The sequence below is a fragment of the Choloepus didactylus genome, chromosome 10, assembly GCF_015220235.1.
Source record: "Choloepus didactylus isolate mChoDid1 chromosome 10, mChoDid1.pri, whole genome shotgun sequence".
Classification (NCBI taxonomy): Eukaryota; Metazoa; Chordata; class Mammalia; order Pilosa; family Megalonychidae; genus Choloepus; species Choloepus didactylus.
In genome coordinates, this window is record NC_051316.1 from 68316068 (window position 1) to 68329459 (window position 13392).

The window sequence follows — 13392 nt, forward strand, 5'->3', positions numbered from 1 at the left end:
GAGAAAAACTGCCAACCGGAAATCGTATATCCGACAAAACTGTCCTTCAAAAATGAGTGAGAGTTTAAAATATTTGCAGATAAACAGACACTGAGAGAACTCGTGAACAGGAGACCTCCTCTACAAGAAATACTAAAGGGAGTGCTACAGGCAGATAGGAAAAGACAGGAGAGAGAGGTTTGGAGAAGAGTGTAGAAATGAAGATATCAGAAGATAGAAAGAGGGTAGAGATCAGGAATTTGAAGCTGAAGGGGTATAGAATGTTTAAGAGGATTGATTGTATAGATCCAGAAATGGATAGCACAATACTGTGTGATGGTAGCACGGTATTGTAAGCACACTGAACAAAGATGACTGTGAGAATAGTTGAAAGAGGAAGGTTAGGGGCATGTATGACATCAGAAAGACAGAAGATAAAGACTGGGACTGTATAACTTAGTGAAATCTAGAGTAGACAATGATTGTGATTAAATGTACAAGTATTAAGAATGTTTTTACATGAGGGAGAACAAATGGATGTCAACTTTGCAAGGTGTTGAAAATGGGATGGTATTGGGGAAAAATAAAATCAATGCAAACTAGAGTCTATATTTAACAGTAACATTGTAATATGCTTCCACTAATTGTAACAAAGGCAATATACCAAACTAAATGCCAAAAGAAGGGGATATCAAGGAGGGTTATGGGATTCTTGGCATTGGTGTTGTTTTCTGACCTTTTTATTTTATTTTATTTTATTTTACTTGTCATTTCTGTTTTCTTTTTTCTTTTTTCTCCTCTTCCTCTTTCTTTACAGAAGAAATGGAAATGTCCTCATATAGATTGTGGTGGTAAATGCATAACTCTATGATTATACCAGGAACCACTGATTGTTTACTTAGGAGGAAATGTATGGTGTGTGAATAAAACTGTTTTAAAATAATTAAGTGAGAATTCCCCAGATTTAAGAGGTGACTGAAATTGAAGGCTTCTAGGACCCAGGTTCATTTCTTCTTTAATTCATCCCTCCAGCAATGACTGAGCACTTACTATATGCTAGGCTTTGTGTCCTCCCCATTTGAAAGTTAAAAGATTGTATTGCCTTCAAGATGCAATTCAAGGCCTTAAGACAATCTGGCTCCTCCCCACCCCCTTCAGGTCCCAAGCTCCAGCCACACCAAACTGTTTGTAACCATTCCAGGCCCTCCTTGGCTCTCTGTGCCCTTCCCCACACTCTTCCTCTTGCCTGGGATGCCCTTCCCGTATGTCTCCCTCTGCTTTTTCATCTGCTTGCCTTATAGGCCGAATTTCTGATACAGAGCCCAGAGAACAGATGGGGGCCCAGCACTCCTTGGCAGCCCCCACCAGCTCCCCTCTGTAAGTGAGCTGGCTGGTGGCCTACCAGGCTCAGGATTCCTTGAGCACCCTGCCAGTGGCTTGTTGATTAGTTCCCAAGGTCTTTTCTACAGAAGAGCTGGACAACTCTCTGCCCTCCCTCCTGCCTCAGTCTGGTGGAAAGACTGCTCTGGCCCAGGCAGTCTTCCTTTCCTTTGCTTTGCCCTGCTTAAGTTGTTCCAGGGCCCCTCTCAGGGAGAGAACTCCTCCTCCTGAGCAATCTGCAGTAGCAGGGCAACTCAGAGCCCACTGCTGGGAATGGCCTGAGAGCCTGGAGGCTGGAACGGCTGGGACCACTACGTGAAATCCTATGACGTTGGCAGCTTTGAGGGAGCAACATCACTTTACAGTCTGGAAAGAGACCCTCAGATGGCTCTGCACATGTGACAGGTGAGGGGCTGTGGTGGCTGCCACAGCTGTGGAAAATTCTGCTGAAGTAAAGAACTCTGTTAGGGATCTTCTGGCCCCTTCTGTGTCTTTAGCCCACATACTACCCCAGCGTGGTCCCAGCACTTTCTCTGAATCTCTGAGTCTGTCAGGAGGTGGCTCCAGTAAATAGATTTGCATGTGCTCTCACTGGACACACAGAGATCTTTTTGTAGGGTCAGGCTGGGAAGACCTCATTCAGTATTTCAAGTCTACACACATGCCCTTGATCCTAGCTCTTGCAGCCCCAGGCCTGTGCCATTGGGTGAAGTCATTAACCTTGCAGCCAGGCACAGGGTGACATCTCCCTTCTATGTCCATCCTTCCGGAGTCATCTTATGTCATTGGGCATAGGAAAGGGGGAAAGGAACTAATATTTGAGTGCATTTGCACATATCTTTCACAACAAAGTTATGTAGTTGGTGTAGTTATCCCCATCTTTCAAAAGAGGAAACAGATTTTTCCCAAGGACATGTAGCTGGACATGTAGTGTTACAAACTACCCCCAAAATAAGTGGCTTAAAACAACAACCATTTATTTCGCTCACAATTCTAGGGATTGTCTGATTGCCAGTTGGGGTGATGGGAGTAGGGCACAATGGGGCCACATGATCTCTCTCATTCTCCAGCAGGCTGGCCTGTCCTGGCTTGCTCACATGGCAGCTTGGCAGGATTCCAGGAGGAAGAGTGGAAGGGTGCAGGGCCTCCTGATGCCTAGGCTTGGACCTGGCACAGCCCCACTTCCACTGCCATTTATTGGCCAGAGCAAGTCACAAGGCCAGCCCAGATTCAAGGGATGATGGAATGGACTCCACTTCTTCATGGAGGAACAGCAAAGTCACATTGCAAGTGGATGTGCATACATGGAGTGGTGGAGAATTGTGGCCAATTTTGCAATCTACCATTTTTGGTAAGTAGGATTTTTTTTTAATTGTGAAAATAGCATATGCAGATGAAAAACAAAAAAAAGGGAACAGTACAAAAGGGAATATGGAGAAGAAAAAGTCTCGTTCTTATCCCCAAGGTAGCAAAACGCATTCTAATCTAGTCCTACTCTCCGAATGTAAACACCATTAAGAGTCTCTTTTGTATCTTTATATGATTTTTTTCATGCGTCTACACAATTGGGAGTACAATATACACACCATCTTGCAATTTGTACTTTTCACTCAACAAGATAGCTAAGAGCTCTTCTATAGCAGCCCAACTTCCATTTCTTTTAAGATCTACATAAGTAGTCCACGGAATAAATGGACCATATTTTTTTCAACCACATCCCCTACTGGTGGACACTTAGGTTGTTTCCGGGTTTTGTTGTTGCAAACAATGCTGCAACGAACATTCCTGAATATACTTCTTTGTATACTTGTAGACTAGATTTCTAGAAGTTGGATTGCCAGTTTCAATGTCAGATTTGAGCCCTGATCTGCTTTCAAAGCACATGCTCTTTCCAAGATGGGATACTGGTTCTCAAGTTTTCCCCAGACTTTTCTTCTAGAAGCTACCTTAGGAACCAGGGACCCACATGCAAATGACCCTATGACACATGCCTCATGACCTCACCTTCCCCCATGCCCTTTCCCTCATGGGTAGACTCAAGAGGTCCTGAGTTATGCATTATTAAGCTTTTCCAAGCCAGTCCATGTTAGTTGTCTTTTTTGTGTCTTCCTTTGTGGATTTTTTTTTTTTTTTTGAGTCATATACTATTTTGTTACAGGCAATAAAAAAAGAATACTTATAACATGTAACACAGACATGATGCACGTGATAGGTTCCATCTGAGTGAAGGTTTAATGCATAAATGAATGAGGATTTCATAAGTAGTGCAAATACAGCCAAGCGGTAGAAGAATTAACATGAATCATAACACAGCAAACAGTGGTATACGCCTGTTGTCACATCAACCAGTTCTATTACAAGAATTCTATCCTTGTACTTTACCAGTTCTTGAATATTAAGTGTGGTAGCAAATATACAGTGAAGACATATCTTAAGTCCTTATTTTCATTCTTTAATATTGTTTTGGGGTTTCTTCATGGATCTTAATGCCCTCATACCACCTGCCTGGGTGCTAGCTGGAGCTCCAGATTTCTACCAGGTGTGGATGGACTTAGCTCTATCATGAACGGCAGCTTGGTGACTGTCAGAATCTTGGAATGGTATGCAAGTGCTCTCAGATACCCCTCTCTATTTCTCACAGTCCCAGTTATTTCCCCGAATAGATGTAGCCAATAATTCTGCAGAAGGGGGCAAAAAAACAGGGATTCATTTCTGTGCGATGGGGATTCTGCATTTCAGGGCTGTTCTGTAGATAGGTTAAACAAGTGGATTTCCAGAGAACACAATTCAAAAGGTAATGACTTAATGGTTTGGGACCTTTACAGAATTATAGGCATGTGCCTCAGACTTCAAAGCAGGGGGTACCCAACCTCCCATCTGTCACTTAATAATACAGACATTGCTGCTGTCAAAGAGGAAGAGCTCTGAAAAGCTCCAATTTTTACAGCTCAAAGAAGAATGATGTTTTACCCAAGGGTACACTGAACAGTAATGAACTTAAAGGCTGAAAAATTGAGCAGTCACATTAGTTTGCTCATTCCTTCATTTACTTATTCAGCATTTTAATGAGTGCCACATTGTGCCAAGCACTGTGCTGGGTGCTGGAGATATGAAGATAAAATACAACTTCTGCCTTACCAGTTAGTTCTTGCTACTTAACAGACAGCTCAAAGCCTGGTAGTTTAAAACAAAAACTATTTATTTAACTTGCACTACTCTGGGTCAATGATTGTGCTGGCAAGTTGTTCTGGCCCTGGCTGGGCTTACTCAGAGTTCGTGGTCAGCTGCTGGGTCTGGTAAAGCTGGCTGGTCTAGGAGAGTTTCAGTAGGGATGGCTTATCTCTGTTTCATGTGCTCGTCCATCCTCCAGGAGGCTAGCCTGGCTTGTGCATGTGGCAGCAAGGAAGATTCCAAGGAAATGAGAAGAAGCATGCAAGACTCTGAGCAGATTAGGCTCAGAACTGACAAAATGTCACCTTAACCATTGTGTCGGCCAACATGAGTCACAAGGATGGCTAAACTGCACCTCTTAGCCATCACTGTAAGAGACTTGAAAACAGGCGGGGGAATAATGTTCGCTAAGTTTTGCAGACGGTCTAGCCCACTGCCCTTTAGGAGCTCATGGTCTAGTCAGAGAGGCAGAAAATTTCAATGTGCTGTTACAGAGGCACTCCATCTATCTCTCTTTTATTAACATTTTTACATTTTATACCATGGAAATCTAGTAACTCAGTTAAAACACTTAAATTAGTAAAATGTTTGGTGTGTTGCTGACATTGAACATTTCTGCTTTTTAAACTATAAGGCAGTTGGAATGATCCATGAAATACCACAAACATTAACCTGTTGACAGAGACCTGGAGACAGAAAACCATCTCATTAAAATGCATCGCGTGAAACCAATGAAAATAGGAGCCAGAACCGTACCCATAAAACAGGTTCTCTTAACAGAGGGGCTTATTTTTCACTCCATCAGAGAGCAAATAACTTAGAGAGAATGTGCCAGCGATCCCAATGCCAGATGCACCCAATTAAATTAGTTTCAGGTTCTTCCCTTGCAGGGACACGCTGTGTGTGAAGCTTGTCCCCACCAGGTGAATCACTGAGGGGAGAAGAACTCTTAGGTGAGTGGTCCTCAAACTGTTGTGTTCATAAGAATCACCTGGGTGGATGTGGGTGGGGCATCACCTTGTTAAAAATGAGCTCTTTTAATCAGCCCATCACTCCCATCTTGGTGGTTCTCCCAGGTAGTTTTCACACAGGGGTCAGAATCACACTTTGAGGACCCCGGTGTGAAGCTTACAAAGGGAGGCCTTTGTTCAAGAAACAAAGCTTTTCAGAAAGAATTAGAACTTTTCAATCTTTCTTTTTTAAGTGGAAAGAGCCAACTCTGCCAACATCGTATATGGACCAGACTTACCAGAGAATTTAAGGTAAGTAACCTGTTTTAATTCATTATTCAAGGACCAAAATGCCTTCAAAAAGCCTAATTTTGTATGAAGGGAAACTATGTGAGCTGTGGATTTGTGGATGGTTACATAGAGCTATTGTTGGGATTTTCTCTTGGATTGTAGACCTATACATTATAGGAGTTCAAAGAGAATTTGAAGCTACCTAGACTCCTTCATTTTATGGATAAACTGAAATAAAGCATCTCCTCCAAGTAGCAGAGATGGGACTGGAACCTAGGTCTTCTGAGTCTTTAAAAATCATTAATTTTCTCAAGGCATGTAGAGTCTGTGGTGCTCAGTCAATGTGAGTCTTTTGGGGTAGTTTCTCTTGGGAGGCAGCCAAGAGGTGGAAGAAAGGCCATCCCTAAGAAGGTCCTCAGTGCCCTTTCCCAACAGAAGCTCTCCTGGAGTCCGGAGAGCTGAGGGGCCTTGAGCCTTTGACCCACACGGTGTCCAGGCTGCCACAGCAACTGGGGACTTGGTCAGGGAACGTCACGTTGAGTGCTGTCTGCGGGGACACAGGCACGCTGCAGCAGTCGCCCTGTAACTGCCCGCCAGCCGCCCCTATGAAAGCTGCTTCAAAATCCTTTTCAGGACAGGTCTCTAGGTAGTCACTTTGCATATCCAGTCTTCATGGGAGAGGATACTTGTTTGCCATGCTGCTTCCAGGTGAATTTGTCTAAAAGTAATTCTAAATCAACCTTCAGAGAATAGGGCTTAAAAGCGTTGCAGGGTAGGGTTGGGGGTGGGGCACTGCGTCAAGGATAACAACACGGCTATTGTTCAGGGATGGGCTGTTTTCATGTGCTGGCCTCCAGATGGGCGTGTCCAATGGTCTCGTGTGTGTGTGTGTGTGTGTGTGTGTGTGTGTGTGTGTGTGTGTGTGTGTAAAAAGACCCAAGATAACTGGCTGGAGCTAAGGGTTCAATCTGTAGCCATAGAACAGAATGACCCCAACTGCTTTTGTGGAGACAAACTGATGTCCTTGACCTTCCTGCTGTTCTCAGACAAGTGAGCCAATCTGTGACCATAAGAGAACATAAAGGCTTGTCATTCAAAGAGGATTCCAAGCACTAGTGAACTGGCTTCCCCTGGGTGCATTAGAAATTGAGAATCTCAGGCTCCATGCCAGACATATTGAACTAGTGATTCAAATTTTAACACATTTTAAGACTTCATACAGGTGACACCAGCTTAGAGGACTTTCCATATAACACAATGGCTTCAAACTGATAAATAATTTAAGGGTCTACTGTGTCACCAGAAATGTGCTGGCCTCTTTGATGGATACCAATCAAGCATATGACAGCCCCTGTCTTCAAAGGTAGCTAGCTCGGGCATGTAAATGCACCTTGTGACTTAAGTTGTTCTAGAAATAAAACCTGTTCATATTCTGTTTGCCTTTTTTTTTTTCCTCCTCCTGTTGATCCCTCCACCATTTTGTTTTTCTGTACTCCGTGGACCCTAATATGCAACTCTCAGAATTTCTCTCAGCCCTCTTCTGCACTTGGGGTCTTGTTTCAGCCCCTGCCCTCCCCTTTTTCACTATCTGAGCGTCAGCCACTTTCTTCCTCAGGGTTTTGGCTGGGGCCCTGGTTTTGCAGGGTACACTGATAAGGCTTTCACTTCAGCTGTTGCTGATTTGCTTACTCTATTCAAAAGGACCCAGAATCTTAGATGATCTAAAAGGCAAATAATGAGGCTTGGAGCAGACTAGCGGGGCAGATCCTGTTTGCTGATAAAGAAAGATGATCTCATTCAGTGGGGTCCCTTCATCTGTTCTGGGATCTATTAAACAGCTCTTTAGGTTGAGATTTTCATCCAACTGGGCACTGAAGGGCCAAGTGATGGGTGCCAGATATACTGACATGCCCCATTACCTTTCCTCTCCATCTGCATGGGGTTTGCCATCTCGGAAGCCTGCTTTGCCTAGAACTGAGTAATGGCTGGTTACTGTTATCCCTGCTAAGTTCACTGCTATGGGTCAGACTTAATGGAGTAACTGTTTGGCTTTGCCCTCTTAACATTTAGAAGAACAGTGATTAAAAGGAACAAGACAAAATGTCTTTGAAGTCTGTCAAGTGAAGAAAAGATTAGCTGTTTGAAATGGTTCCATTTGTCTTCACTGCCCTCATTCAATCCATTTGCGGGTGGCCCAGGGTGCCTCACAGCTACCTCCCACGGCTTCTGCCAGCTGCCAGCATTCAGGGAAGGCAGCCTCTTTAAATCTGAATAACCAAGTCCGTGGTTTAATTGTATTTCCTTAACTCAGACACTGTTAATAAGAATCTGTCAGAATTTCCATTAAAAAAAGATTAATGAATAATGTGATAAATTGCTAGTTGTACCAACTCTTGTGTTTATTTTTTTCCCCTGAGGATTATGTTAGGTGAAGATTTCCACTCTTATGGCAACTTGATACAAAACTATGACTTTCTGCTGTCCAGTTCAGTAGCCACTAGCCACATGTAGCTATTTAAATTAATTAAGGTTAATTAAATTAAAAATTCAGTTCTTCAGATGCAGGGGTCAACATTTCAAATGTTCAGCAGCCTACTGAAAAAGGGCATTTCCATCATCAGAGAAAGTTCTTTCGGATGGCACTGCCAGTGGCTCAGTGAAATTTAGGAGAAAGAACATGATCTTCTGAGTCTTATGGCCTGGATCTGAATCTCATTTTCTCTACTAAAGAGCTGAATGACTTTGGGTAAATCACTTAACCTCCCTAAGGGCTCAGTTTCTGCATCCGCGAGTGGGATAATACCATCTTCATACAGGATTAAACGGGAAGGCCCTCTGAGAGCTCCTGGAATAAGTGCTTGGTCATTGGGTCCAGCTTTCTCCTGCTCCTCCTGCCAAACACCCTGTTTCCCTCAACCCTTCCATCACCTGCATCACTGAGCTCTGAGGCCTGGCCTGGAGCAGGGGGAATTGCCCTCCCCCCATCATTCTATGATTGTGATGCCCACCCAGGCAGGCTGAGGGAACTGCCTGGGAAGTGATGGTTTTATTTCTTCTGCACACACTGCCTTACATCTCACTCTCTCTGCTGGAACTCTCAGCCTTCGCTGCCATGAAGAGGTGTGTTACAATCAATAATGTTTGTTACTTAAACAATACACCTGAGTTTCAAATGATTCTGCTGTGTATAGGTCAGTGGTTCTCAAAACTTTAGTGGGCATCAGAATCACCTGGAGGGCTTGTTAACACAGATGGCTGGGCCCCACCCCCAGGGTTTCTGATTTGGCAGGTCTGGGGTGGGGTCCAAGAATCTGCATTTGAGTTGCTGGTCTGCAGACTTGTGGAAGCTGGAACAACTTGTATAGGCAAAGATTGTCATCTGTATTCGTGGGCTTCCCTGAGAAGGTCCACGGGCCCGTTCTTCGGGTGTGAAAGTTCTTTAAAACATTTAAAAATTTGTGATTTCATTCTCAGAATACAACAGATTAATAGATTATTCTGGATCACAGACCAAGTGCAGCCATGTAATCTTTGTGTCTGCTATTGCACCAGGTGATTTCCACTGGCAATATTTAACTTTTGATATGGTGTTTCTCAAACTGTGTTCTTTGGAGGTCTTTGGTTATTTATGTAGGAGTCCAGGAGTCCTCATGTTTGAGTAACAGTGGCCTGCTGGGGGGTGGGGGGTGGGGTGGGCAGCAAAGGCAAGCCCTTATTGATGTTTCTCATTGCTGCATTTTGAGAGGGAATTGCCCCTCATTTTGTAGGACATTTAACATTGCAGGGCCCTGCCCAATAAATGGCAGGTGGTGCTCCGGAGTCATGTAACAACCTCAAAGTTATTTACATACATTTTCAAATCCCTCCATGAGGGCAGTTCTGCTCATCCTTGAGTGAGAACCTTTGAGAACACAGGTGTGGCTTAAGACAGTGTGGCAGCTGCCCTTTCTGGTGATTCTACGGCGGAAGCTGGGTCCCTGGGCCTCCCCGGTGTGTGCCTTTTCTCTGTCACTCCCAGGCCACCTGGTGGGAAATTGAGAGAGCCCACCTTCAGGATACTTCTGGGTGGGTGATCTCCCTACTTTAGTGTTTTGCCTGTAGAGGGCAGCAGCACGAAGAACTTTCTGGCTGCATTTCAAATGGGCAAGATGGGGGGTCAACCCGGCATCTCTCTGCCCCTCCACCCTTCTTCTCACCTTGCCCTTCTTTTTGGCAATCACGTCTAGAAGAGAGATTTTCAAAGTGCCAGGGAGGAGGCCTGGAGAGCAGCAGTGATGTTGGCTGCAGACATACCTGCTCCTTTGGGGTGCCCAAGGGGGGCTGTGCCCCCTCCCCACTGCCTGGGCATCTGGCAGTGCTCAGCGCCTGCAGGGTGCAGCGGTCAGTCTGGGAGGCCTGTTGTCTGCTGCCCGCTCTGCCGGCTCTGCTCGCACATTTCTTCTCTTGCTTCCTTGTCCCCTAAATGCCTCTTCTCAGAAAGAATCTGAGTCAGTTTCTTGTCATTAGATTAGTTGCTGCCAAACTATGGCAGATGTCAAGTTGCTGATAGGGAGATTATAATTCTTCCTGCCTCCACTCCAAAAGGCAATAAAGAACACGAGGGGAGAAGGGTGTCAGGAACAGCTTGGAGGAGGGGAGACAGGAGACAGCTCTATTTTGGCAGTTTAAGAACTTCTGTGCATCCCCTCTCCCCAAAATGTGAAGAGAACACAGGAAGGACTCGCACTAAACTGCCCATTGGACTAGCCCAGAGTCTTTGGATTTTACGGTCTTTAGAGTGAGAGCACTTTCCCTTCTTTTGATAAAAACCCCTTGGTCTGGTCTGCATGCTTCCAGAATTCATGGTTTCTCTCATGATTTTTTTTTTTCTTGTTCTGATGCTTCAATTGATCTTTCTGTGAAACAGGCAGCACCTATCCTATCCTCAGTGACTCGGGGGGCTCCCTAAGGCTGGACTTCTTCTGAACCTCTAGGAGTTCACTCTTCACTGGTCCCAGTTGGCACCTCAGGCTATAAACTCACTGCTGCTAGTGTCCCAGGATCCTGTGTGGCAAGATGTGACAAGAACTCTGGCAGAACGGTTCACCTCAGAAAAAAGTCATCTCAGGTCATCCAGGGATCACTGGGGTCATCTGGACTTCCTTTGTGGGGGTAGCATTCCCAGCAGAAAAAATTTACTTCAACCCAGGAGGGACTCGGAGGGAAAACAGCCTGGCTTTGAGAGTGCAGAGGGTTGGTTGCTGGGGTAGGTGTGCCAAAGAGGGCAGGTGGGGAAGGAGGCCCACTGATCTTTGGCAGCCCCAGGCTTCCTGATGACTGCCTTTTTTCTTCTCAGTTTTACTTTTTACCCCAGGCATCACCTGCTTTCTCTTCATTCCCATAAAACTTTCTTCCTCTCACACCAAGATGCAAACGACTAATAAAAGCTGAGAGTGATAGAACCTAAGAGCTTTCTCCTGGCCACTCTTTGAAGGTAATTATTTATAATTGGAAATTTCGATCATTTAGAAACAATAGTATCACAAGTCCCATAAATCCATTACCCAGCCTCAACAATGATCACTTTGTAGCCAGTCTGGTTTCTTCTAGACCCCACCTGCTTCTCCCATTTCTGGATTATTTCAAAGCAAATCCAAGACATTTCTTTTTTGCCTTTAAATGTTTCAGTGTGGCCATGTCACGTGCTGGTGAAGAAACTTTGGGGGGCAAGGCAGAGTCCAGGTTTCTTGGTGGGTTAGACAAGGCCCTCAGACTCCAGTAATGCCTTCCTTTTTGGTTGATATTCCTCCACTCCCCAGCAGACCCTGCCCTTCAGTCATGTTGAACATTTTTCCCCCCAATGTCATGATTTTTTATTTTTTGCATCTGTCACTTGGCCAGAAAATTTCCCTCCTGTTAGACTTCTTCTCACCCTTCAAGCCCAGCTCAGAGGCCATCTCCTCTCTGAAACTTTCTGTGAAACCCCAGATGGTGTGAATGACGCCCTCCTCTGGGCTGTGATGGAATGGAACATCCATTTAAGCACTTGTTTATCAAACGGGGTGCACTGTTTACTGTAAGCCAGGCACTGTTCTAGGGACATTCCAACTAAATATGAACTACTTTAACTTACATAAAAAAAAAACCTCATGAGTTAGGTACTAATATTATCCCCATTTTAGAGATGGAGAAACTGAGGCACAGAGAGTTTTCTGTCACCCAGTCAGTTAGTGCCAGAGCTGGAACTCAAACCCAGGCAGTCTGGCTTCTTAACCACAGCTCTAAGCGGCTTGTACTAGGAGAAGACCTGCATTTGTTACCCCCTCTGCCTTCCTCTGCAGACTTTGAAGTCCTTGAGAACAGGGGCTGGCTCTCATTCTCTTCGGTACCCAGTGTTTAGCCCTATCTCCGGCACGTTGCAGGTCCTCAACACATATTGTTGAATGCATGAAGAAATATAAGGCCCTCTAGCTGCTCATTTGGAGAAACTTCCAGCCATGGACTCCTTCTAGTGCCAGTTATGATTTCCACAAGAATTAGGGCCTTAAGCTAAACATCATTCTCTTTTTTTCCTCCTAACAGCACTGTGGGTTATGGCTCACTCCCTTAATAGAAGGTTCTCTATGGCTCTCATCCTGGAGAGAGAACTTTCTGGGTAGGAGGCAACTGGAGGTGGGACTGGTTTTACACAGGTAGTTTGAAAAAGCCCCCCAGGGGTCTCTGATTTGCTCTTCTAGGAGGTGCAGTCTCAGTTAAGAATCACTGAGTTGGTGAGATAAGACACTGAGTTGGTGAGATAAGACACTACGGGGAAATTCTAGTTGGCAGCATAGACGGCAATTTTGAGGATACTGGAAACAGAAACAGGGTCTTCCCTCCTCTTCCCAGGTACATCTAGAGCCCACCCCTGAATCAGGATAATTCCCCCCACTCCCTACCCCCTCCCCCCGAAGTCCAGCGGAATTGCTGCTGGGATTGATTGCACATTTGAGCAAGCTAGCAGGAAGAGACAAGAAAGCCAGAATGTTTACAACCTTCCTGACCTGATTCTATTTCAAGGACTGGGTCATTAGCTGCTAGCAGCAGACAGAGCTGCATGCATACTTCTCAATGGTTTTGTGACCAAATTTGGGCATAGTTGTTTTGTGTGTGTGTGTTCCTGAGGTGGTTATTATTTACTGGAAATCCCATTATTAAATCCTAGCAGCAAAAGCTTTTCTTTTTTTCTGCACAATTCTCACTAATTAGAATGTGCTATTATTTAGTGACTGCCTATAACCTAACAAATGACTTAAAACAAGCTTTTTAAATGAGGATGCATCTTCTCTCAGTTCTGTAGCTACTCCAGCTTATGAGTGGTAAACACTCAACTCTGAGACCCTTCTGCATCATGGTTGGGCATGTAAAACACCCTTGAGAGGATGCACTGGGCTATGCAGAAAAGACTGTACACAAAACAAAACAAAAAAAACAGACCCTAATATCCAGTTCTGTTGCTTGGTAGTGAGACTTCTGGAAGGTATCATCACCTATTTAGTGCTCATTTCTCTCATTTATAGATTACCCTAGAGCCTGGGATGGCAATTATGTTTTCTCTGGCATGCCACTGCAACTGATTCATAGGGGCTGCCTGGAATGCTCT

General features: G+C 44.7%; 1 long non-coding RNA gene across 1 annotated transcript in view; it reads left to right on the forward strand.

Moving 5' to 3' along the window:
• Positions 1–2542: 2542 nt before the first annotated feature.
• LOC119504756 overlaps positions 2543–13392 on the forward strand; it is a 122567-nt gene continuing 111717 nt past the window's right edge. Inside the window, exons 1-2 of the long non-coding RNA XR_005210619.1 lie at positions 2543–2710; positions 5735–5792. This is a non-coding gene — a long non-coding RNA (uncharacterized LOC119504756). The remainder of the gene's footprint in view (positions 2711–5734; positions 5793–13392) is intronic.